This window comes from Carlito syrichta, unplaced genomic scaffold (genome assembly GCF_000164805.1).
Source record: "Carlito syrichta isolate Samal-C Ts95f unplaced genomic scaffold, Tarsius_syrichta-2.0.1 Scaffold302529, whole genome shotgun sequence".
Lineage (NCBI taxonomy): Eukaryota > Metazoa > Chordata > Mammalia > Primates > Tarsiidae > Carlito > Carlito syrichta.
In genome coordinates this window covers 224,683-245,034 of record NW_007246625.1, presented here as the reverse complement: position 1 = coordinate 245,034, position 20,352 = coordinate 224,683, and the positions used below count along the sequence as shown (strand labels likewise).

The following is a 20,352-nucleotide window of genomic DNA, read 5'->3' as shown; positions in this document are numbered from 1 at the left end:
GTTGTGGTAATATTAAGAAGGGGTACTTAATCCAGAATTGCTAAGTCAGAGAAGCTTTCAAGAAGGAAGTGATATCTAAACTGAGACCTGAAGAATACTTGGAAGTTGACCACAAGGTATGGAGAGAGGGTTTTCCAGCCAGAGGAAACAGCACAGGCAAAGGCATAGAGGGGAGCAATACTATGTGGTCCAAGAAGTCTGGTTGTCCCTTTAGCCAGAAAAATATCTTGGAGGGTCCAGAACTTCAGTTTGGTGAGTCAGCACCAGGCTGATCAGACTGAGAAGAACCAATGTACAGTGACCAAACTCACAAGAGACCAATATGCAAATAAGAACAGGAACATCTTCTTTTAATGCAGTGATTCTTAAACTTACCCTTTTCTGGAGTCACATTCCCACTAGGAATAACAAAAGCTATGGATCCTCTTGCTGGAAAAATGTCCATGCATGCACACATACAAGCACACACACATTTTGCACATAATCTTAAGGGATTGATGGTCCCCTGAAAGACCCAGGTCAAGAAACCTTGCTCTATAATAGAAAGAAACTTCCTGGTAGACCAAAATGCCTGGACTGGAGGGTGAGGGTATCCTCTTCCTTTAGGAAAATTTGCTCGGTAAGTCAGTGATGCCTCTAAGAAAGTTGCCTCAGGGCGACTGTGGCTGGAATCCTAGTGCTGAGATACCCCAGCCCACTGGGTGCTGCTGGAAGGACATAGCAAGTGCTCACACTCCAAGTCCTCTGGCTCACATTTATTTATTTTTGTATTTAGTTTTCTTTTTAAGAGACAAGGTCTCTCTGCTTCCCAGACTGGTCTTGAAATCTGAGGCTCAAAACATTCTCCCACTTGAGTCTCCTGAGTAGCTGCAGCTACAGGCACGAGACAAGCTCCCAGCACATTTCTTAATGACTTCTCTTTTTCCATGAACACAGTGCACAACTCTGTAGAACACTCATATGACTGGATGTTAATAGGCTTACCATTAAGTTCCTTGGTCAAATACACTAAGGGAAAGTTGCATTAAATGGTGCTAACCAGGTTTATTTACTGCAGGGCTTCTTGGAGACTTTAATGTGCTAATATACCTTGTATTTTTCCTTTGTGGCACTTATTTCAATGTAATTAAATACTCATTTTTGTAATTGTTGGCTACATGTCCATCTCTCTCACTAGACTGTAAGATCCATGTGAGATGGGACTCTGTCTTGTCTATACTTGTATCAGTAATGATCCAGTCGGAAAAACAAATAAATTAATATTAGAAATCAGTTCAATGGCTACTGGAGAACTGAAAAAGCAGAGGGCACTGAGGTAGCAGAGACAGTAACTGCAGGAAGCAGCCACCATCTCAAGGACTGGGGAAAATAGCAAGAGGTTGGGTGATGAAAACTAAGAAGGTCAATGGAGGGCCCCTTAGGAGCTGTAACCAGACCTCTGAGGAAAGGTGCTGTCCAGCTGGGCCTGGCTCCTAGGAGATCAGAGAAGGGGTCCTGCAAGCTGGGACCAGATCTCCAGGAGAGGGTGCTGTCCTGCTGAGCTCTGAAGAGAGCAATGAAGCTGGCCCTAGGTGTGTAGGAAAAACCTGGAAGCTGGAAGTGAAATGCCTTGCTGATGCAACACTGGCATGAACAAGAAAACAGACAGGATTTTGTCTCTTCCATCTCCATCTGCCTTGCAGCCCCTAACAGGGAGCCCACTGGCAAACAGAAGTGTCGTTTAGGTAGTCCCAGTCCCAGCACTGCAAAGCAGAACACAGAAGGGTGGGTTTGGGTTGCAAGTCAGGAACTTTTAACTAGCCCAGTCCACCCCTTCTGTTGCTCAGCATCCGCTGCAGTCTCCTAAGATGTCAAAACTTCCCTACAACATTAACAAATGTAAGCCCTTTTTGTATAACAAGTTGTAACTATCTTTCATGTTAAAACAAGGCACTCTCACTTCTTTCCCAAAAAGACAGGGAGAAGGGAGCCCCAACAAAAATTGCATCCATCTTTGAATAAGGTTATTCCTCTATGACCCTGCCTAAATATTCTATTACCTACAAGCACCTGCCAGTAATCCTTCTATAAAATAATAAGAAGGAAAGAGAAAAAAAAGAAAAGAGTTAATAAAAACAAATGTGCCATCTGCCCATAATCCCACCTACTTGGGAGGCTGAGGCCAGGAGGATTGCTTGAGCCCAGGAGTTGGAGGCTAGCTTGGGCAACATAGTAAGACCCCATCTCTTTAAAAACAAAACAAAATGTTTATAGATAAGTAAATAGAAAGGCAGATGACGTAGATACAGATATGCATATACAAGCAAGGAAAAAACCATATCACTGCCACAGGTCTCTTTCTGTAACTGGTCATGGGCTCTAGTTAATATTTACAAATTCCTTCTTCCATTATCCATCCCCTGTTTCATTTGCCTTCAACCTACACTTCAGTTGGTCTGGTTTTTTACCTAGTAGGGTGACCAAAACCTTCATTCCTGAAGAGTCTGAATCCTTACTGGTCCTGTCTTTTATGGTTATTTAGTTGGCTTGATTAGTTTTTCATTGACTCTTACTATAGGCAATGGAAGTACTAAGATGTGTCCTGGAGAATGCCTGGGTCCCATACACTTCCCTTTCTCCTAATGTATAGCGCATGGTTTTCTATACTGTATTTCTCTTAGGGACCAGGAGAAACTGACAGTAAGATGGATCATAACAATTCAGAGTTGCCACCAGAGAACATAGGGATACCTAACCCCGGAAGTCAGCAGGTCAGGGAGGTTTCCTGGAAAAAGAAAAATGTACTCTGAAACCTAAAGAAAAACAGGCAAATGCAGCAGGATTGGGAAGAGTATTAAATGCAGAGAGAATAAGCAACTGCAAGAGGATTTGAATTGGGAGAGAACATTTCACATCTAGGTAGTTACAAGTAGTTCAGGAGCATGAAAAACAATATGTGAGGAGAAAAACAGCAAGAGAGGAAGCCCAAGAGATGGGTAGGGGTGAGAGAAATGGCAAAGATCTTGTGTGTCTTTTCACCCTTAGGTAGTGGGAGCAAGGGAAGTTTTTAAGCACTGATTAAGTAAGGTTTTAAGTAACTGATCTGTCCTTTAGAAAGATTCTCCTGGTTACACATAGAGAAGAGGCCAAAGAGGGTAAGATTAGATAAGAGATCCAGTTGGTGAGCTGGTGGGAGAAGGTCACCTGAAGAACCACGGGCCCAAAGTAGTGGCATAGGTGACCTGGGTTCTAAGTCCTAGCCCCAGCTCTCAGGCTGCTGCTGGCTGACCTTAGACCAGTGCCTTCCGCTTCTAGGCCCCTTTCTCTTCATCTGTAAAATGAGAGAGTTGGACTGGATAATTTCTAGGGTCCTTCCAATCTTAAGTAAGAGTGTATGATGGAGGAGAAAGGTAGCCAAGGGTATTTTGGTCCTGATATTATAGGACAGAGCAAATTTGGAGAATCCTGAAAACCACTAAAAGGGAGTCTCTGTTTGTGGCCACCTAGTCATTACTCCTGACTCACCTCACCCTGTGAGGACTGATTCGGACTTCTGTCCAGCTTCTACTTCCCCAGGGCCCTTTCTCCCCCACATTTTGATCTGCCCCCATAAACAGTGTTTCCTGTTGGCCTCCTGAAGATATGGGCTGCTGGTCCTGTGGGCCTGAGGTGAGTGACTGAGACCATCCAAGGGTAAACACAGCAACTTCAACCACTACTATTAGAAACACATGCCACTTGGCTGGGTTAGAGCTGGGGGCCCTTATTTTATAGAAGGTCATGGGCTGGGCCACCAGCAGAAAAATCGCCTTTGGTTCACCTCTGGGCCTCTCTGCACCACCTCAGCTCCTTCCTATCTCCTTATGATGTATTTTCCCCAGTCAGAGAAGCTTGCTTGAGGCCTGACTGGAAATTCCCAGACTGCCAGTTGATAAACTACAAACATGCTTGACAAACCTGGGTTTGCTGAACTTGGGTTATAGAGAATGACTTTCATGACTGGGGAGGATGGTACCTGCCTTGCTGGAGTGCTGTGAGAACTTAAATTCATCCTTCCATACATCAAAAAGTCTTTGAACACCTACAAAGTGCCAGACTTTGGGAATCAGGGCAGGCAACTTACTCTTCTTAACTATAGCTTAACAAAATTTTGGTCCACAGCGTGCGTGCACATATTTATCTTTGTATATGCAATGTACTGTGATGTTTTTAAGAATGCTGGTTGCTATACACTAAATTGATTTCACAACCCCCTCAAGGGTCAGGACCAGCTGCCGGTAGACTATTGTTCTAGGCAGCCTTCCTTGAACAACGTCTCCCCCTCCGCCTGCCTCCATTGCTGGGTCTGGGTCTGGTGTTCTTCCTCTGTGCCCTCATAAGCCTCACTAACAGCTTTTAGCCAGCAAAGTAGAAGTATCTTTAGTAACCTGTCTCTCCACACTAGTCTGAGAGCTGCTTGAAGGCAGGGACCTTGTGACTGTGACTGATTCATAACTGTGTCCCCAGCATCTCATACATGTCCCACAAGTTCAAACTGATTAAATGGTTTTTTTTGTTTTTTTTGTTTTTGAGTTGGAGTCTCACCTGTTGCCCAGACTGGAGTGCAGTGGCCACTCCCAGCCACCGCAGCCTCGACCTGCTGGGCTCCGGTGATCCTTCCGCCTCAGCCTTCCGTGTAGCCGGAATTACAGGCGCGTGCTACCACGCCCGGCTAATTTTTTGATTTATTGTAGAGATGAGGTCTCACCTGCCCAGGCGGGTCTCAAACCCGTGGGCTCAGGCAATTCACTCACCTCAGCCTCCCAAAGGCGCGGGATTACAGGCTGAGCCACCAAGCCTGGCTCGATTAAATGTTTTTAAAATAAAAAGTAGGCAGGTAGAGCACCTGCCTCAAGTTCCTCACATTGTTCAGCTAATTATGCAAAATTTAATACCTGGAACATAATGTACAATTTATTATTTTGAATTATAAAAACAATCCATTATATTTCTATTCACATCAAAATTTTCAAAGCAGCTTAATATCCATTAGAGGTCTCAACCCAGTTGCTCTCAAATCAAATCTGGTTTGCAAAGTTTTGTTTGGTTTGTCCAATCCTTGAAATTGCTTGGGTTTGGGCACCAAGGTGAGGCCATGTGCTGCCCAGGTCCCCACCACTGCCTGCTGGAAAAACCACTGGGGTGTGTGTTTGAATTCCAGCTTCACTATTACCAGTCTGTGATTCATCACCCTAGCAGCACCAGTCATTTCTGGTATCCACCATAAAGCCTCTGAGCTCATGAACCCTGAATCTCATTAAACTTCCCCGGCAAGCAATGAGCTGGGAATGGACTTGTTTGGGGACTGGGAAACTAGATCTCAGAGTGATGAATGACAGACTGGTAATAGTGAAGCTGGAACTCAAACACACTCCCCAGTGGTCTTTCCACTCACCACACTCTGCTGTAACTTATTATGGTACTATAAAACCATAAATGATAGCAATTGTATAGAGTTATTATATTTTCCAACCAATACAGCAAACACAGAAAAAAAACCAGAGACTGAGTTAGAATCTCCTGCCCCATAGGAAGCATGAGAGTTGGGAGAGGTCAGAGAAACAGCATGGTATGGAGGCTAAAAACTGTCAGGCTGGCCTCTAGTCCTGGATCTACCACTGACCAGCTGTATCATCATGGATAGGCAGGTTTCTGTTCCTCTTGGAGCCTCAGTCTTCTCATCTATAAAATGGTTATTGCAGGAGTAATATCTGTAGACGTTATGGTTAGGAAAAATGAGATTAAGTATGCAAAATACATAGCACAGCACCTGGCCCAAGAGAGGTGTTCAGTGATTAGTGGTTATGGCTGTTATCATTATGATGAGTATTGACTCCGGCTGGAGGAGAGAGAAGTGAGTTAGGCCCTGGGATCTGTCAAGCTTTCTCTAGGTGCCTGAGAGAAGTCTCTAGGAAGACAGATGTGGCTTGGATATGCTAGGTCTTTCTGCCTCCTCCAGGGAAATGAAATGCTGCTGAAACTTTGGAATCTGCCAGCTCTCAGTTATGGCTTCAGACCCCAGGCTAACTTTGAAGTCCACTTTCCATCCTGTCTCTTCCTATCCAGCATGTCCTCCTGACTAATGTCATCACATACATTTCCCCAGCCCAGAATATTCTGCCCTCCTTTCTCCACCCATCTCAGTCCTTCTCAACTCTCAATGGTCAGCACACATTCAGGCCATTCAGTATTTGCCTACAAGCTCCAAAGAAGGGTATACAGCTTTCCTATGTGTCCACAGCTCAGGGGACCAAGTTGGGAAGAAATGCCTGTCCTGGAGGATCCTTACCAGGCTCTGTGCCAAGCATCTACCAGCTTGCCTCCTGTGCTCTTTCTTGCCACCCCAAGTGGATAATTTGCATGAGATACAATTTGCAATCAAGATGGCTGGTCTCAGATAGGTACTAACTTGCTTAGGGTCACAAAAATACTGGCCAAGTCAGCCCAGACCTTCCAAAGTCTGTTCTTCTTGCCAACTTTGAGTCTCAGTTTATTCTGTACTCATCCATCTCCTCTTCTAGTCAGGGGCTTGTCTGATTCATAGTTGTTTCTTCACCAAGCACACTTCCTGGCACCCAATGGGAACTCAGTAAGATTCCAAAATGAATGAAAAGGTCCACTTTAGAGTCTTAAGACAAAAACACCACAGTTCTGCAAATCAGATGCTACCTTATTTGGAAAAGGGTCCTTTATACACTGAGCCAGTAAAGAAGCATTTGGAGATATTTGGGATAATTACCTTTACTATGATGGGAAATTGGGAGATTAACTCTAGCCCTTTCCCTCCTACACATTCTTTTCATTCCCCTCAGGAAGGATAAGCTAGAGGCATGTTGGCAGTTTGTATGAGAATCTCTTTCATGTGGCTGTTGCTTGCCTCAACGTTACTAGTAGGAATCATTTGCAAAATAACTGTACCACTAATCTTACTCCCTCCCCCCAATTAATGATACCCCATGAGAGTGTCTCAGATGAAAGGCACATTATTAATATTCAAAGAAAAAACCCTCGTAACCATTTTAACATATACAACTAACAATGAACTAAATTTGCTTTGTGGAAGACAGAGAGTGAGCATCCCAAATTAGTTTATGTAAAAGCTGAAATTCTTCCCCGAAAGGTCTCAGTACCATCCTCAAAGAATATCCTGATCATCAGAAATGCCGTCAAGATTCCCGCCAACATTATCCCCTTTGTTGTCTGAAATGTCGAATCAAGCACATCTGGCAAATGTCCTAGAGCTCACAAATCTTTCAAACAGCATATAATTCCCAATGGTTAAAGAGATAACGCCACCGCTTAATCGTGCTGCTCTTCAAAATAGCACCAACTTTCCTTCAATCAGAAACAATGGCTTTGGCTTCTTAAAAATATCACACACCAGTGATTATTTGCAGAGAGGGCCCTTTTGCATTTGAACTTGTGGGTTCCAGACAGAATTTAAAATCAAGACCACAAGCCTCATTTAAATGTATACTCCATTAAATGAACAATGGGAAGAAGGGGTCTGAATTGAGGTCTGAAAATGACCTGGCTTGTGTGACTCGGAGTCTTTGGGAGGTGATGGCTGGTGCCACCAGAATAAGGACGAAGAGGTTGAAGATGATGGTGGTGGTGAGAGCTAACGGTGATTGAGTATTGCCAGTGTGGTTGGGGAGTGCTCATGTGATCCCTGTTTGACAATGAGGAAACTGAGGCTCAGTGAGGTGAAAGACTTTCCTTAGGAAATTTGGCAGGAACTGGGATTTGCACTAGGGCTCATCTGCTTTCTGAGGTTTTCTACTTTCCACTTTACCTGGCCAGCTCCAAGATCATCTGTCAAAAGAGGCAAGCCCAAAGCTCCCTGACATTAGTGTTTATCTGCTCCCCCACTCAACTTTAGAAAAGGGCGAAATCTAAGCTGCACCATGAACACCTAGAAATGAAAGACCACATTGATCTTTGAAAGCTTCTCTGATATTGTTTAAACAGTAAACCGGAGATCTCCCCAATGTCCAATAGGAGAAGACTGATTAAATAACATATGGCATAGACTTACAATAGAATACAATGCAGTCATTAAAAATGGCAGTGAAGAAATAGATCTATGTATGTACAAAGGTATTCATATTCTATTTCAGGTGAAAATGCAGGATAACAATAATAATAAGCAGCATTTACTGAGTGCTTACTGTGTTCCAGGCACTGGTCTAAGCATTTTACATACATTATTTTATTTCATTTCATCTCCACAGTAATCCTATAAAGTTGTTACCATTAGTATTCCAACTTTATCGATGATGAAACTGAGGTGAACGCAACGCCTGCCCAAAGTCAAACTGATCGTCAGTGGCAGAACTGGAATTTGAACCCAGGTCCAGCAGATGACAAAGCTAAAGATGACATTTGAGCTGGTTCTGAATGAAAAGTTGAAGTTTACTAGTGAAAGGAAGAACAAACCGAGGCCTTCCTAGCAACCCTATATTTTTTAGAGATATAAAAAGTACACATCGAAGAGTGTAAGATTGCAGTGGTGGTTCTTTTTCCCAAGATAGTTCTCTGTCCGTTTTATTGCTCAAAAACTGGCCAATGCCAGGGGTTCAACACCAATCTGGACAGCTTGGCAAGACCTAATCTCTACAATAAATTAAAAAAATTAAATGGGCATGTTGGCATGCACCTGTAGTTCTAGATACTTGGCAGGCTAGAGTGGAAGGATCACCTGAACCCAGCAGGTTGAGACTGTGGTAGCTGTGAGCAGTCTGGGTGACAGAGGGAGACTCCAACTCAAAAAAACCAAAACAAACTAACTAAAAAACTAAAAAATCCAAAAAAACTGGCCAATGAAAAAGAATCTTTCAATGTCACTGCCAAACTGAGACTCCTTTAATCTTGAAGCCACCACCTTCCCCTGACAGATAAGAAACTTGAAACCCAGAGGGCAAATCACATGCTTGACCTCACACAACCTGTCTGTAGTAGAGCTGGGGCTGGCACCCAGACTTTGCACTGCTGGCTGGGTCTCCTTCTGCACACCCAAGCTCCCTTGCCACAGTGCTTCCCTTGTGTTGTTTCTGCAAAATGGCCAAGTGAGTCTCCCCCACAGTCCTCTCCCGCTGTCATCCTTCCAGCGAGACAAAAGGCAATTTCCCCAAATGTTATAATCACCTGAAGACTGGCACGCAGGGGCATTCCTGCTTTATCTGTGGTATTGTTAGCAGCACCATAATGAATGCTTTGTGGAGAGATAATATCACGCTGTAACTGCCAAATAAAATGTCCGCACCGATCACATGTCTCTGCTAGTGTGGAATTGGGCATTTGCTGTTAGCAAAAGGAGTAGGAGGGGCAGCTATGAGTGCTGAATGCCTCCACTGTGCCAGGACTTACCACATCTCTGTTCTTTGAGGCATATGACATTATTCCTATTTGGCAGATGGGGAAACAAGCTCCAGGAGTAAGCTATTTACTACTGATGGTTATGCAGCTAGTAAAGGGAGGAACCAGGATTTGAAGCCAGGTCTCTCTGATACCTGAGGCCTTGCCCTGAACCAGTGAGACGTGCTGTGGCCTTTTCTGGGTCATGAACCTTTCTGGGAATCTAGGCAAAGCTATGGACCTTCTCTCCAGAGAAACACTTGAACTCACCAACAGAATTTTTCCTGAAGAAGGTGGGGTTGGCTACCTGGAAGCCATCTGTAGAGCCTTGTCAATATCTCTGCTCTAGGAATAACAGCCTGTCCTGGCTTGCTGCCTCTCCCTTACCCGTGGGAATTGCTTATTGCCATTATCTGTTCCCACCCCGATTCCAAAAGCCCTAGAGATTCCCCTCCTGGCCAGGCCATGTTGCCCACTGAATTCTGGTAACAATACATCCCCTGCCCTACCCCATGGCAGCCTCCTGGAGGATCCAAAGGACACAGCTTCTGCTTCTGTAGCTAAAGTCCACCTTGACCAGCACAGCCAATACTGTGATGGTTTGTTTTGTCTCCTTTAATAGAGGTGAATGCAAAGTCAGAGCCCAGGGGACAGGAGCCTCACCTCTCTTCCTCAGCCCAGGCTCTGGAACTCAGGGCAGTTGACTGAAATCTCTGCTCAACCTCAGGTCCAGGAGAGGCCAAAGGGGCAGGCAGACAGGGTTACAAGCAAGATTTTAGAGTCAGCCAGATCTGGGGGCAGGTCCCAGCTGTCATTTACCAGCTGTGTGACCTTGAGCTAACCTCAGTTTCTCTGAGCTTCAGTTTCTTCATCTGAAAAATGGGGTGAGGATTTGACCTCTCTCAGTTTCATGGCGAGCATGAAGTGGGGTGATGCAGGGCGTCAGTGAGAACAGAGCCTGGTCCTGCAGAGTACTTGGAACATGTCAGCAATTACAAGTGATGATTTTACACCCCAGGTGAAAAGTTGAAAAAAAGGGATCTCCTTAATTCCATATCCCAAAGGAAGGAGCCAGTGTAATCCTGGCAAACTACCCTCTGGCCTCTTCCCACCCACTTTGATGCCAATTTTAAGACTGTATGAGAGACCTGTGCTTTCCTGATCTCTCTGCCCAGCCCTGTCATTCTGTCATGTCTGTGTTCCCCATCATCCTCATCATTTCAAACACTGTGAGGCCGCAGGAAACAGACAGTAACAGGACTGGGGTGGGTGTTCTCTGGACAGAAACCTGGGGCCTTTAGAGAGCCTAAGTGCTCAAAGGACCGCAGTGAACCTCCCACCCCTCAAAATCTAGCTCACGAATCAAAATAACAAAAATCAAAAAAGAAGCATGCAGAAAGCAGTCCAACAGAATTATATATTCCCTATGACATTTATGTTAACATTTAATTTGTAATATGAAATATGAGATTCTTTCCAGAAAACTAAAAGTGTCTCTGTTTCACTGGACCCAGGAGCAAGAATCGAAATGTACTGGGGGGGGGCACAGAGAAGACCATTAGTGTGTCCCAAGTGTAGTCAAGACAGTGTCCTAAAAAAGATGGTGTTGGGCTAGGTCTTAAAGGATGAGAGGTGGATTTTGCTGCATGGAAGGAAAGAAATAGCATGGACAAAGCATGAAGATGCAGGGGCACAGGGTACTCAAGATGAAGCACCTAAGACCCACTCAGCATTGGGGGATGTGGAAGGAGTTGAGGAGGCCTTTAACAGGTAGTGGTGGTAGGCTTTGACAGGTGTGTAGGAGTGGGTCTGAGCTGCGCATTCCAGGCAGAGGAACCAGTATGGAATTAAGAGAGCCTTTAATGCCATGTTATGGAGTTTAGCTTTGATTCTTCAGACAGCAAGGAGTAAAGAAGGGAGCTGCAGGAGTGCTTCTCAGGGAAGTGGGGAGTGACTGAGAGCTGCATCTCTGAAGACAGACTTGGCTATGACCCAGCCCCCATTCACGAGCTGAGTGAGCTTGGGCAGACACCTTTACCTCTCTGAGTCTCAGTAGCCTTCCCTGTGAAACTGAGGTAGCAATGTTGTCTTTGGTGCCAGGATTCAATGAGCTCTTGTTTGTTATGGAGTTCTTTAGATTCTTTCTTAACATCCCCCTGGCTGTCCCCATCACTCCAGCCTTAATTCAGCTTCAGCATCTGCTGACTGAATGGCAGGCCCCGCTTCAGTCCATCGTCCACATGCTGCCAGATCAGGGACCAAAAGAAGCAGAGAGTCGGAGCAGAGACTATGGGGTCAGGCCAACAGAGTGGCCTTGTCCATGGCACTGGTTTCTCTGAGCTGCCTTAGGACAGTGGCCAGGCATCACGAACATGTTTAGTGAACACAAATTCAATTATAAGTGCTCAACAAAGAAAAATGGGGAGTGGGGCCACAAGAATAGCCACATAAATGGTGCTGGTGGGCCGCATACCCTCTCCAGTCGGCACACACTTGCTCTGGGTGTGTGTGGGGACACTGAGTCCATTGGTCTCCGTCCCCATGTGCATCCTGTCCTGGGAGCACCTTGCCACAAAGAGGATGATTCCAGTATTTAAGAACATGTATCTTTTAAAATCAGCATCACCTACAAACACTAGCCATAAGCAGCTGACCTCAAGAGCGAGACAAACTATCTGTTCTGACAATGTCAGAAGACTGGCTATGTGGCACTTAGCGAAATGTTCTTCTCCAGCATGAGTCCTTCCTAAGAGATTTCCAAGGGTCATTGTGACTGTGGATACTTTTCCCCTCATGCATCCACTAGGGCCCTAAAATTCCACCTGAGACAACACCAGCTATTCACAGGCAGAGGTGTCCGTGAGGATAGTGTGAGACCAGACATGCAAAGTGTGGGCAGGGCACCTGGCACACAGAGGTGCTTCCTCCTAGGAGGCAGGTTTATTCTTTGCCCCAACTCACCCCTTACCTCGGGGATAGCCCTGAATTCAGCCCTAGGCCTAACTTGGGGACTCCACCTCAATCATTTCAACATATTAAAACAAAGTGTATCCACATTAAATATACATTTTTGCTATTAAACTTTGAAAGAATCTTTGTAATGTTGCTTGGTAAATTGTTTGACTTCAAGTCTTTAACAATTGGCCGTGATTTCTTGAGAGTCATGTGCATACTGGAGACTTCTTGCAAAATGAGGAAATCGAGCCTACGAATGAATTTCAAGTGTAATAAAGTTGTTTTGATTCCTAAATTTAATAATTAAGTCTGAATGCACTAATTATAACATTTATTAATTTCAGTTTTGTTTCTCTTTTCTTATATTTTAGAGTCAATCATTTTTCCAAGCCTCTTACATTTGAATAGACTTTGAAAAGCTTGTGGGTGCTGGGCCCAGCCCTCCACCCAGCCCAGAAGATGCTCGTTTACAGAGAAAAGGAAGAGTAGCCCCAAGGCTTCCCTCCTGCTCTGTGGCAGGCTCTGCCTGGGCAACTACTTCTTAGTCAATATTGATGATGCTGTGGCTTTGAACTTTGTCCACCAGCACTGCCAGCAAAGTTCAAAGCATCTTTCGTGTCAGGAGTGGTGACAGGGATGCCCGGGCATTGCCAACCTCTCTGTGGAACTACCTTGGCCCTGCCCCACCAGCTCATGCTGCATTTGCACAGAGGGTGTGGCAGGCAGTAGGTGGGCCCCACAGGTGCCCACAGGATGGGGAGCCTGCTTTGGGGTGCAACCCCATCCCAGCCTGCAGCCCTTTTGGAATAAGCCTAGAACCCAAGAAAAGCGGGCAGCCCCTACAACAGAAGCTTCCTTCTCCCAGAGTATGGCCCAGCCTTGTACTCACTGCCTGATTGGCATTTGGGATGAGTCCTGGGCTGTCCCTGCGGGTTGGAAGCACCTCCTTCCTCTGCATGTGCTCACACACATTCAGACTTCAGGGACTCACACCCTGACACACTCAGCTGGTCACACACATCACACACCATGCACACACCTCCCCCTCCCCCAGCTGCAGCCACTCCCACACTCACAGGCACAAACTTCTTCATGCTTATGCTGGTGTGAGAACATACGCATTGAATGGAAACACACACATTTGTGCCTGTGCACATACTACAGCTTCACTGAGTGTGACTTTAGACCAGACACATTAAGTCCTTCCCTCTGACCTGATGGAATGAAGTGGGGCAAATCATTTCATCCCTCTAAACCTCAGTTTCTTCAGCTTAAGTGGGGACAACCCCATCTCACTCACTGAGGAAAGGATGAATGTAACCTCACACACACAATGCTGTGCACCTCCTAGGAGCTCAACAAGAGTGAGCCCTGCCCCCTCCTGACACAAGACGCTTTGTTTCATCTTGGTCTCCTCCCTTTCCTAGTCCCTATCCCAGCCCCCTCACTCCACCGGGTGGGAGCTGCATAGCAGTGGTGACCACAGGTGTGCCCAGCCCAAAGGAATGCCAAGAGCTGGCAGCACCCAGTTTGTGGGTGCCCTGTGACCCCAATCCTCCCATTTGCCCTTTCTGGGCTCACCTGCCCCGGCCTGCCCTCCTGGCTTTGAAGAAAAATTATGAGCTGAGCTGTGGCTCTTGATCCTTATGATGTTGATCCTTGTGTAAAGAACTCCTCCTTTCCTTAGCTCCCCGCTCCATCCTAGCGGGGAACTGAAAATCCTAAGGGTGTCCTGAGCAAGTCCCTTAAGGAGTCTCTCTTGAAGACATCCAGCTTGAGAATTATTGAAGACCCATTGCAATGGCGATCGTAGCTTCTACTTCCTGGGTGCCCACTGAGTACCATTCATCCTGGCCAGCCCCCACTCTGCCCTCCACAGGAGGTCTGGTGTACAAACAAGGAGCCCGGCTCAGAGGAGTGACTTGTTGAAAATCACCCAGCAAGTCAGTGACTCAGCATCAAACCTGGGTCCTCCATAGCCCATTCTAGTCTACACTGTGTTGCCATGTGCACCCTGAAGTCCCACCTTGTAAAGACAATTTCTAGATTTTTGTTTTTTGGTTTTGTTTTGTTTTGGTTTGGTTTTGGTTTTTGGCATTTCCTGTGCACTGAGTGCTGTGCAAAGTACTTTTCAGGAATCTCACTTGGTCCTCACGCAAGTCAGGAACCTTTGTAGATGCAGAAATGAGACTCAGGGAGGTGTGAGGCCACTTGCCCAAGGTCTCTGAGCTAGTGTAACAGAGTTCCAAAGCCCGAGCCCCTTAACCATCACATCACACTACTTCCCTCCCTGCTAATCATTTGGGGGAGCTGATATATCCTTGCAGCTGCTCTGAGAATTTCAGGATTTCTCTTCCTCTAGTACCACACTAACTGCAGGCTACACTAATGTCACTTCTGGTGACCTAAGCATAGCTCAGTGAGCCGAGCACAGCTGTGGCCTATGCAGGGTGACCTTCCCTGCATTTGCTGTGAGGCAGGTCCCAAGCCAGACAGGCTTGGAGCTTCCTGAGTGTGCTTAGTGCCCAGGTATGTCCCCAGACAACCCAGCCTCTCCATGCAGTGGGGGTGCCCAATCTATGGCCTCAAGCCGCAAAAGAAAACAGGAGCTGGAGGCCTTGGACCTGCCCTTAGCATGCATGTTCTGCCCTCTCAAGAGCTCCATTTGCCCAGGGTGGGGAAGAAATTCTTCCCCCTTTGTCTGAGTCCCACCTGTAAACCTATTACTTTTATCTCCCCAAATTTACATTTCTTTATTCATTCACTCACCATGTATTTATTAAACAGTTTTTAAGCGCCAGATCTGTGCTGGGTCCTAATGACCAGAAGTGAATAGGACAGGGTTGCTCCAAGCTGGAGGCATAGGGACAGTTGGTGGCATCCAGGCAGGAACTGTGGGGGAGAAGGACATGTCTATGGGGGCCTTAAGTGTGAATTGTGACAGGACTGAAGGAAGGCTTTGTTCATCAGACAACCCTAAATCCACACCCCTTTTCCTTTTCCTTAACACACTGCCTTAAGTGCTCTGTGAATTTATATTTTTGGGCGAAATCCTGAAATACCACTCTTATATTTAGTTGTTTGTGTTAAAAGTAGTAATTTATCAAATGTAAATAGTTTTAAGGTGCCACAATTGTTATCATCTTGTTTAAGCCTTTCTTCAATTTTACATACACTGAAGCCCAGAAATGGAAAATACCTCAGGCCTCTCTTTTGCTCTGAAAGGTCCTGCACCTGAACCAGGTCCTGAAAAAGGAAGGCTGTTCCCTCAGGGACACAGCATGTGCAAAGGCAAACAGGCACTGGTGAACAGCATGAGTGGGCTACTGCAGTTCCTTAGGGCGGCTGCATTTTGCAGTATGAGGGGAGCAGGCCTGGGAACAGGAGGGTCTGGAGGGCCTTATAGTCCAGGCTGAGGAGTGGGGAGCCTTTTCAGGGAAGGTTTTTAATCAGGGGAGTCCATGGTCAGATCTGGCATCTGTCTTGAAGCGAGTTCTTTTTCTTCTCTATTAGAAGCCCTGCTTTTTTGTTTTTGTTTTTTTAACAATCCATGAAGGGCAGGGCTTGCAGTTGGCAGCGAGGTCACTCCCAAAGCTTCAGAACCAGAATGAAGACATCCTTCTGCCCCAAGGGTAGACAGACCTAAAACTGAAGTGTGCCTGGATCTTGGCAGAGCTCGCTGCTGAGTCTCAGTTCCTCTGTCCCCAGCACTAGGCACAGGACTAGCCACCGGAATGAGCTTGCTGATTCATTCATTGATTCTGCAGGTATTGACTGAGCACCTACTATGTGCCACACTCTTCTGAGCACTGGGATACCATAGTGAGAAAGAAGGCAAGGATCCTGCTCTCAGTAGAGCTTACAGTCTGGATGGGGAGACAGCCAACATGTACATAAACAAGACAATTTCAGGGAGCAGCATAGGCTATGAAGACAAGATGGAGTGAGTGACTGGGAGTGGAGGTAGATAGATTAGGGTCACTGAGGAGGTGACATCTGACTTGAGACCCGGATGCCAAGAAGGGGATGCGCAGGGAATATTTGTTGATGGCAACTGTGGCAAGTCAGAATGAAAAAAGCTTATTCCAGACTTTATCTGGAGAAGTGTGTATTAAGCATCTTCTATATGCTGGTTCCGTGGTCAACAAAGCAGACACGGTCCCTGTGCTGAGAGCTTACAGTCTCATGAGAGAGAAAAACATTATGTAAGAAAATATGAGATAAGCACAGATTCCAAAACTGTGATTATATATGGGGCCCATATATATGGAGAAAAAAAGAGTGAATGACTTCATCTAGGGTGGCTGGTAGTGTGGAGGGATGTCTGTTTCTCTCGGAAAACATGACATTCTTGCCTTTTAGGCACACTGGATTTTCATGCATTTTTAAAAACCCTTTTATTTTGGATAAGTTAGTTTTACAAAATTATTGCAGAGAGTAGTACTGAGTTCTCAACATAGCCCATACCCAGCTTCCCCTATTATTAACATCTTACATTGCATGGTACCTCTGTCACAATTATTTTATTATTAATTAAAGCCCATACTTTATACAGATTTCCTCAGTCTTTCCCTGATATTCATTTTCTGTTCCAGACGCCCATGTGGGACCTCGAATGATGTTTAGTTACATCTCCTTAAGCTCCACTTGGGTGTGGCAGTTGCTCAGACTTTCCTTGTGTTTGATGACAGTTTTGAGGAATACTGGACAGGTATTTTGTAGGATGCTCCTTGATTGGAATTTGATGCTTTTCTCATGATTAGACTGGGGTTGTAGGTTTGGAGAAGATCACAGAGGTACCAGTTTCATCTCATCGTATCAAGGATACAGACTATCAATATGACTTACCAGTGTTGCTATTAACCTTGATCACCTGACTGAAGGAGTGTTTGTCAGGCTTCTCCACTGAAAGTTACTCTTTAAAAAAAAAAAAATTCCCTTTCCCTACTTTACTCTTTGGAAGAAAGTCACTACACATAGCCACACTTAAGAAGTGGGAAATTTTGCTCCAATTCTTTAAAAGCAGAGTACATACATTGTTTGGAATTCTTCTTTACAGGACATTTGTCTATGCTCTGATTTTTGTACATTTTAACCAATATTTTTAGGCCTTTTTACTTTTTAGAAGTTCAAGAACCCTGTTGGCATTTCTAGGAACCTAGAAATATTTTATTTCAATTAACAAAATGCCTGAAATTGCCAAGACATTAAACATTATGAAAAAAACCATAATTATTTTAATATTTTCTGTTGCCAACACATATTAATGAAAAAGATTTGGGAAATACTAAAAGCAGAAAGAAGAAATTCTCCAGTCCCACTGCTCAGGAACTGGCCATTATTCACATTCCAATTTATTATCTTTTTTCTGCACAAGTTCTGTGATGAATATACTGTCTATGTAGCTTTATTTCTTGCCTCTTCCCGCATTTTTCTTATTATCATATCAAAAACATTTTCCCTATGTTGCTATACAAACTTTATAACTATTATTTTCAATAGCTGCTAAATATCCCCTCACATTGTTTATAGTGTCCACCCCCCTAAACCTAGCACGATGTCTGGCACATAGTTGGTGTTTAAAAATTATTTGTTAAACGAATGAATATACAACAAAGTAATCATGCCCCTGTTTCTAGAAATACTGGTCATTTTTCTTTTTCTTGATTCAAACTAGTTCTCAGACAAATAGATTATTTCCTTAAAATAGTGTTCCAGAGTGGAATTATTAAACCAACAGAGGAATTTTTTTAAGATAAATGCACCAAACCAGAAATCTTGTCCTTTGCCTCTGTACCACTGGCAATTGTGGCTAGGCAATAATTTACAATTGATTAAAGAGTTTGTAGGGTGTTTTTTTTTCTCATCTTTTTCTTCTCCTCTCCCCCTCCTCTCCTGCCAAAAAGGGGGAAAATTATCTGAGAAGGTGAAGATGTTCTCAGACAATCATATTAACATATTCCAACAATCGCAATTTGCAAAATAGTAATCATAACTCCCAGGATCTGGGAGGCATTAATCAAAGCTGCAGGTTTAATTCCATTTTAAATATTGATGAAATGTGCTTCGGCAGCCTCACCCTGACATGGCAGGGCCAGGGGAGCCTCAGAGAGGCGCAGGGGAGGTGGAGGGAGGGTTGGTGAGCAGCTGCTGGGAGGGGAGGCATCTGTGATTCAAATTGGTGGCTGTGCAGCCAGGTAGAGAGTGAAAGGGGTAGTGAAGAGGGCTGTTAAGTCCATTGCTGTCAATTTTTAACGATCAGGGAGGGGCCTAAGGACTGGTTCAGCACAATAAACCCAGTTTGTCTGGTTTCAGGGGTTACCGCTGAAGAGGTTGCAGCTGCACTGATTCGAATAGCCTGGAGACTTCAGAACTGTAATTATCAACCAGGCTGCTCACAGTGTGGCAAAAGTGGGCTCCACCAGCGCTTAACTCCTTGTGTGCTGACACATCACCGATGTTCTCCCCACCCCTAGGTTTCCCAGCCACAGCAGGGACTGCCGGGCAACCTCCCTGGGGGAGACTGAGGCCCACTGGCTGCTTGCCAGAGCATCCCAGGCAGCAAGCCTTAGGACATCCATAAAGAAATAGTGGAGAGGTAGTTAGTTATGGTACAGCCTGGGCTCTTGGCATGCTCACATCTGCCCTGGTGTGAGAAGTTAGCTGCGGAGACCGATAAACCTGGGTTTGAATTCCACCTGCTATGGACCAAGGACAAGGCTCATCCTCTGTTAAATGGGGATGATCTCCCCTACCCTACAGGGCCATTACAAAGATCCAGTGAGATGCAGCATCTGTAAAGCACCAAACACACAGTAGGCTGTCGATGAGCTGCTATCTCCCTGCCCCTGAGTCTGGTGCTTTGCACAGAAGAGGAAGGCATGCCTGGCAGGGGATCTGACTTAGAGGGCAGGCTTTCCACTGGCCCTCTGCATTCCAGCTCTCAAGTCGTCCCTTGTTCCCCAACTTCTGCCACTTGTCACCCAAGCAGTCCCATCCTCCTGTCTTTTAGGCAGGAAGCACCGGGCTAGGCACTGAATAAGGAGAGGAGGCAAGACCTCCTCCAGTGCTATAGCCCTGAGGAAAACTGGTGAGGGCAGGGGCTGGCAGAGGGAAGGGAGGAATGAAGGTGGAGAGGCAAGAAGGCAGGTAGACAATGTGGTGCAAAAAGAGCAAGGGTAGCTGGGAGGCGGTGAGGACACAGGTCTAGGTGCCCCTCCTCCTGGAAGGACTATAACCTCAGATAAATTCTTCTGTGTATCCATGAAGGGATGTGCCCAAGAACACTTGTCCCAGTGTTGTTCTTGGTAGCAGGGAGTTGCAGGTGACCTCCGCATCCACCACTGGGAGGACAGAGGTAAAATGTGCAGGCAGCCCACCATGGAATATTAGGCAGCAGTAAGAAGCAAAGAACTAGATGTACATGTAGCAATAAGAATAGCTCTTGAGTGAAAAAACTAAGACACAGTGAAATCACAGCACAATGCCATTTATGTAAATTAAAAACACATTGTACACAAAACAACAGCACATATTTTATAGAGCAACATGCATTTTTAGGGTATATATCCCACCATTGGAGTAGGTCCCTGTTGTGTTGGGGAGAGGCCGGGTGTGGGTTTGGAGAAGAAAGAAGGACAAATAAAAACAAAGAAAATCTGCAGAGGGGTCTTGTACAGAGAGATGATGGTGGTGTGCTTTGGACTGAAGAATGTGCTTCATTCAACTCTCTGTATTTGAGGTTTAAAAAACAGCACAGGCTTTGTAGTTGGACAATCCTAGGTTCAGATTCTGGGCTTCCCCACTTACTGGCCCGGTGGCTGTGGACAAGTGCCTCAATCTCTCTGAGGCTCTGTTTGTTCATCTGTAAAATGGTGGGGAAGACAAGGGTACCTGCATAATGAACATTTGCATACCTAACCCTGAATTATACCCCACATCTTTAAAATAAAAAATTAATACTAAAAAAAAATGGTGGGGAAGACTCACCCATTGGGTGATCTCCAGGATTAAGCTAAGGCA

General features: G+C 45.3%; 1 protein-coding gene across 2 annotated transcripts in view; it reads left to right on the top strand.

The window, feature by feature from the left end:
- The window catches only part of MORN5 (MORN repeat containing 5), a 34,689-nt gene that overhangs the window by 13,552 nt on the left and 785 nt on the right, over positions 1 to 20,352 (top strand). The window lies entirely within an intron of this gene.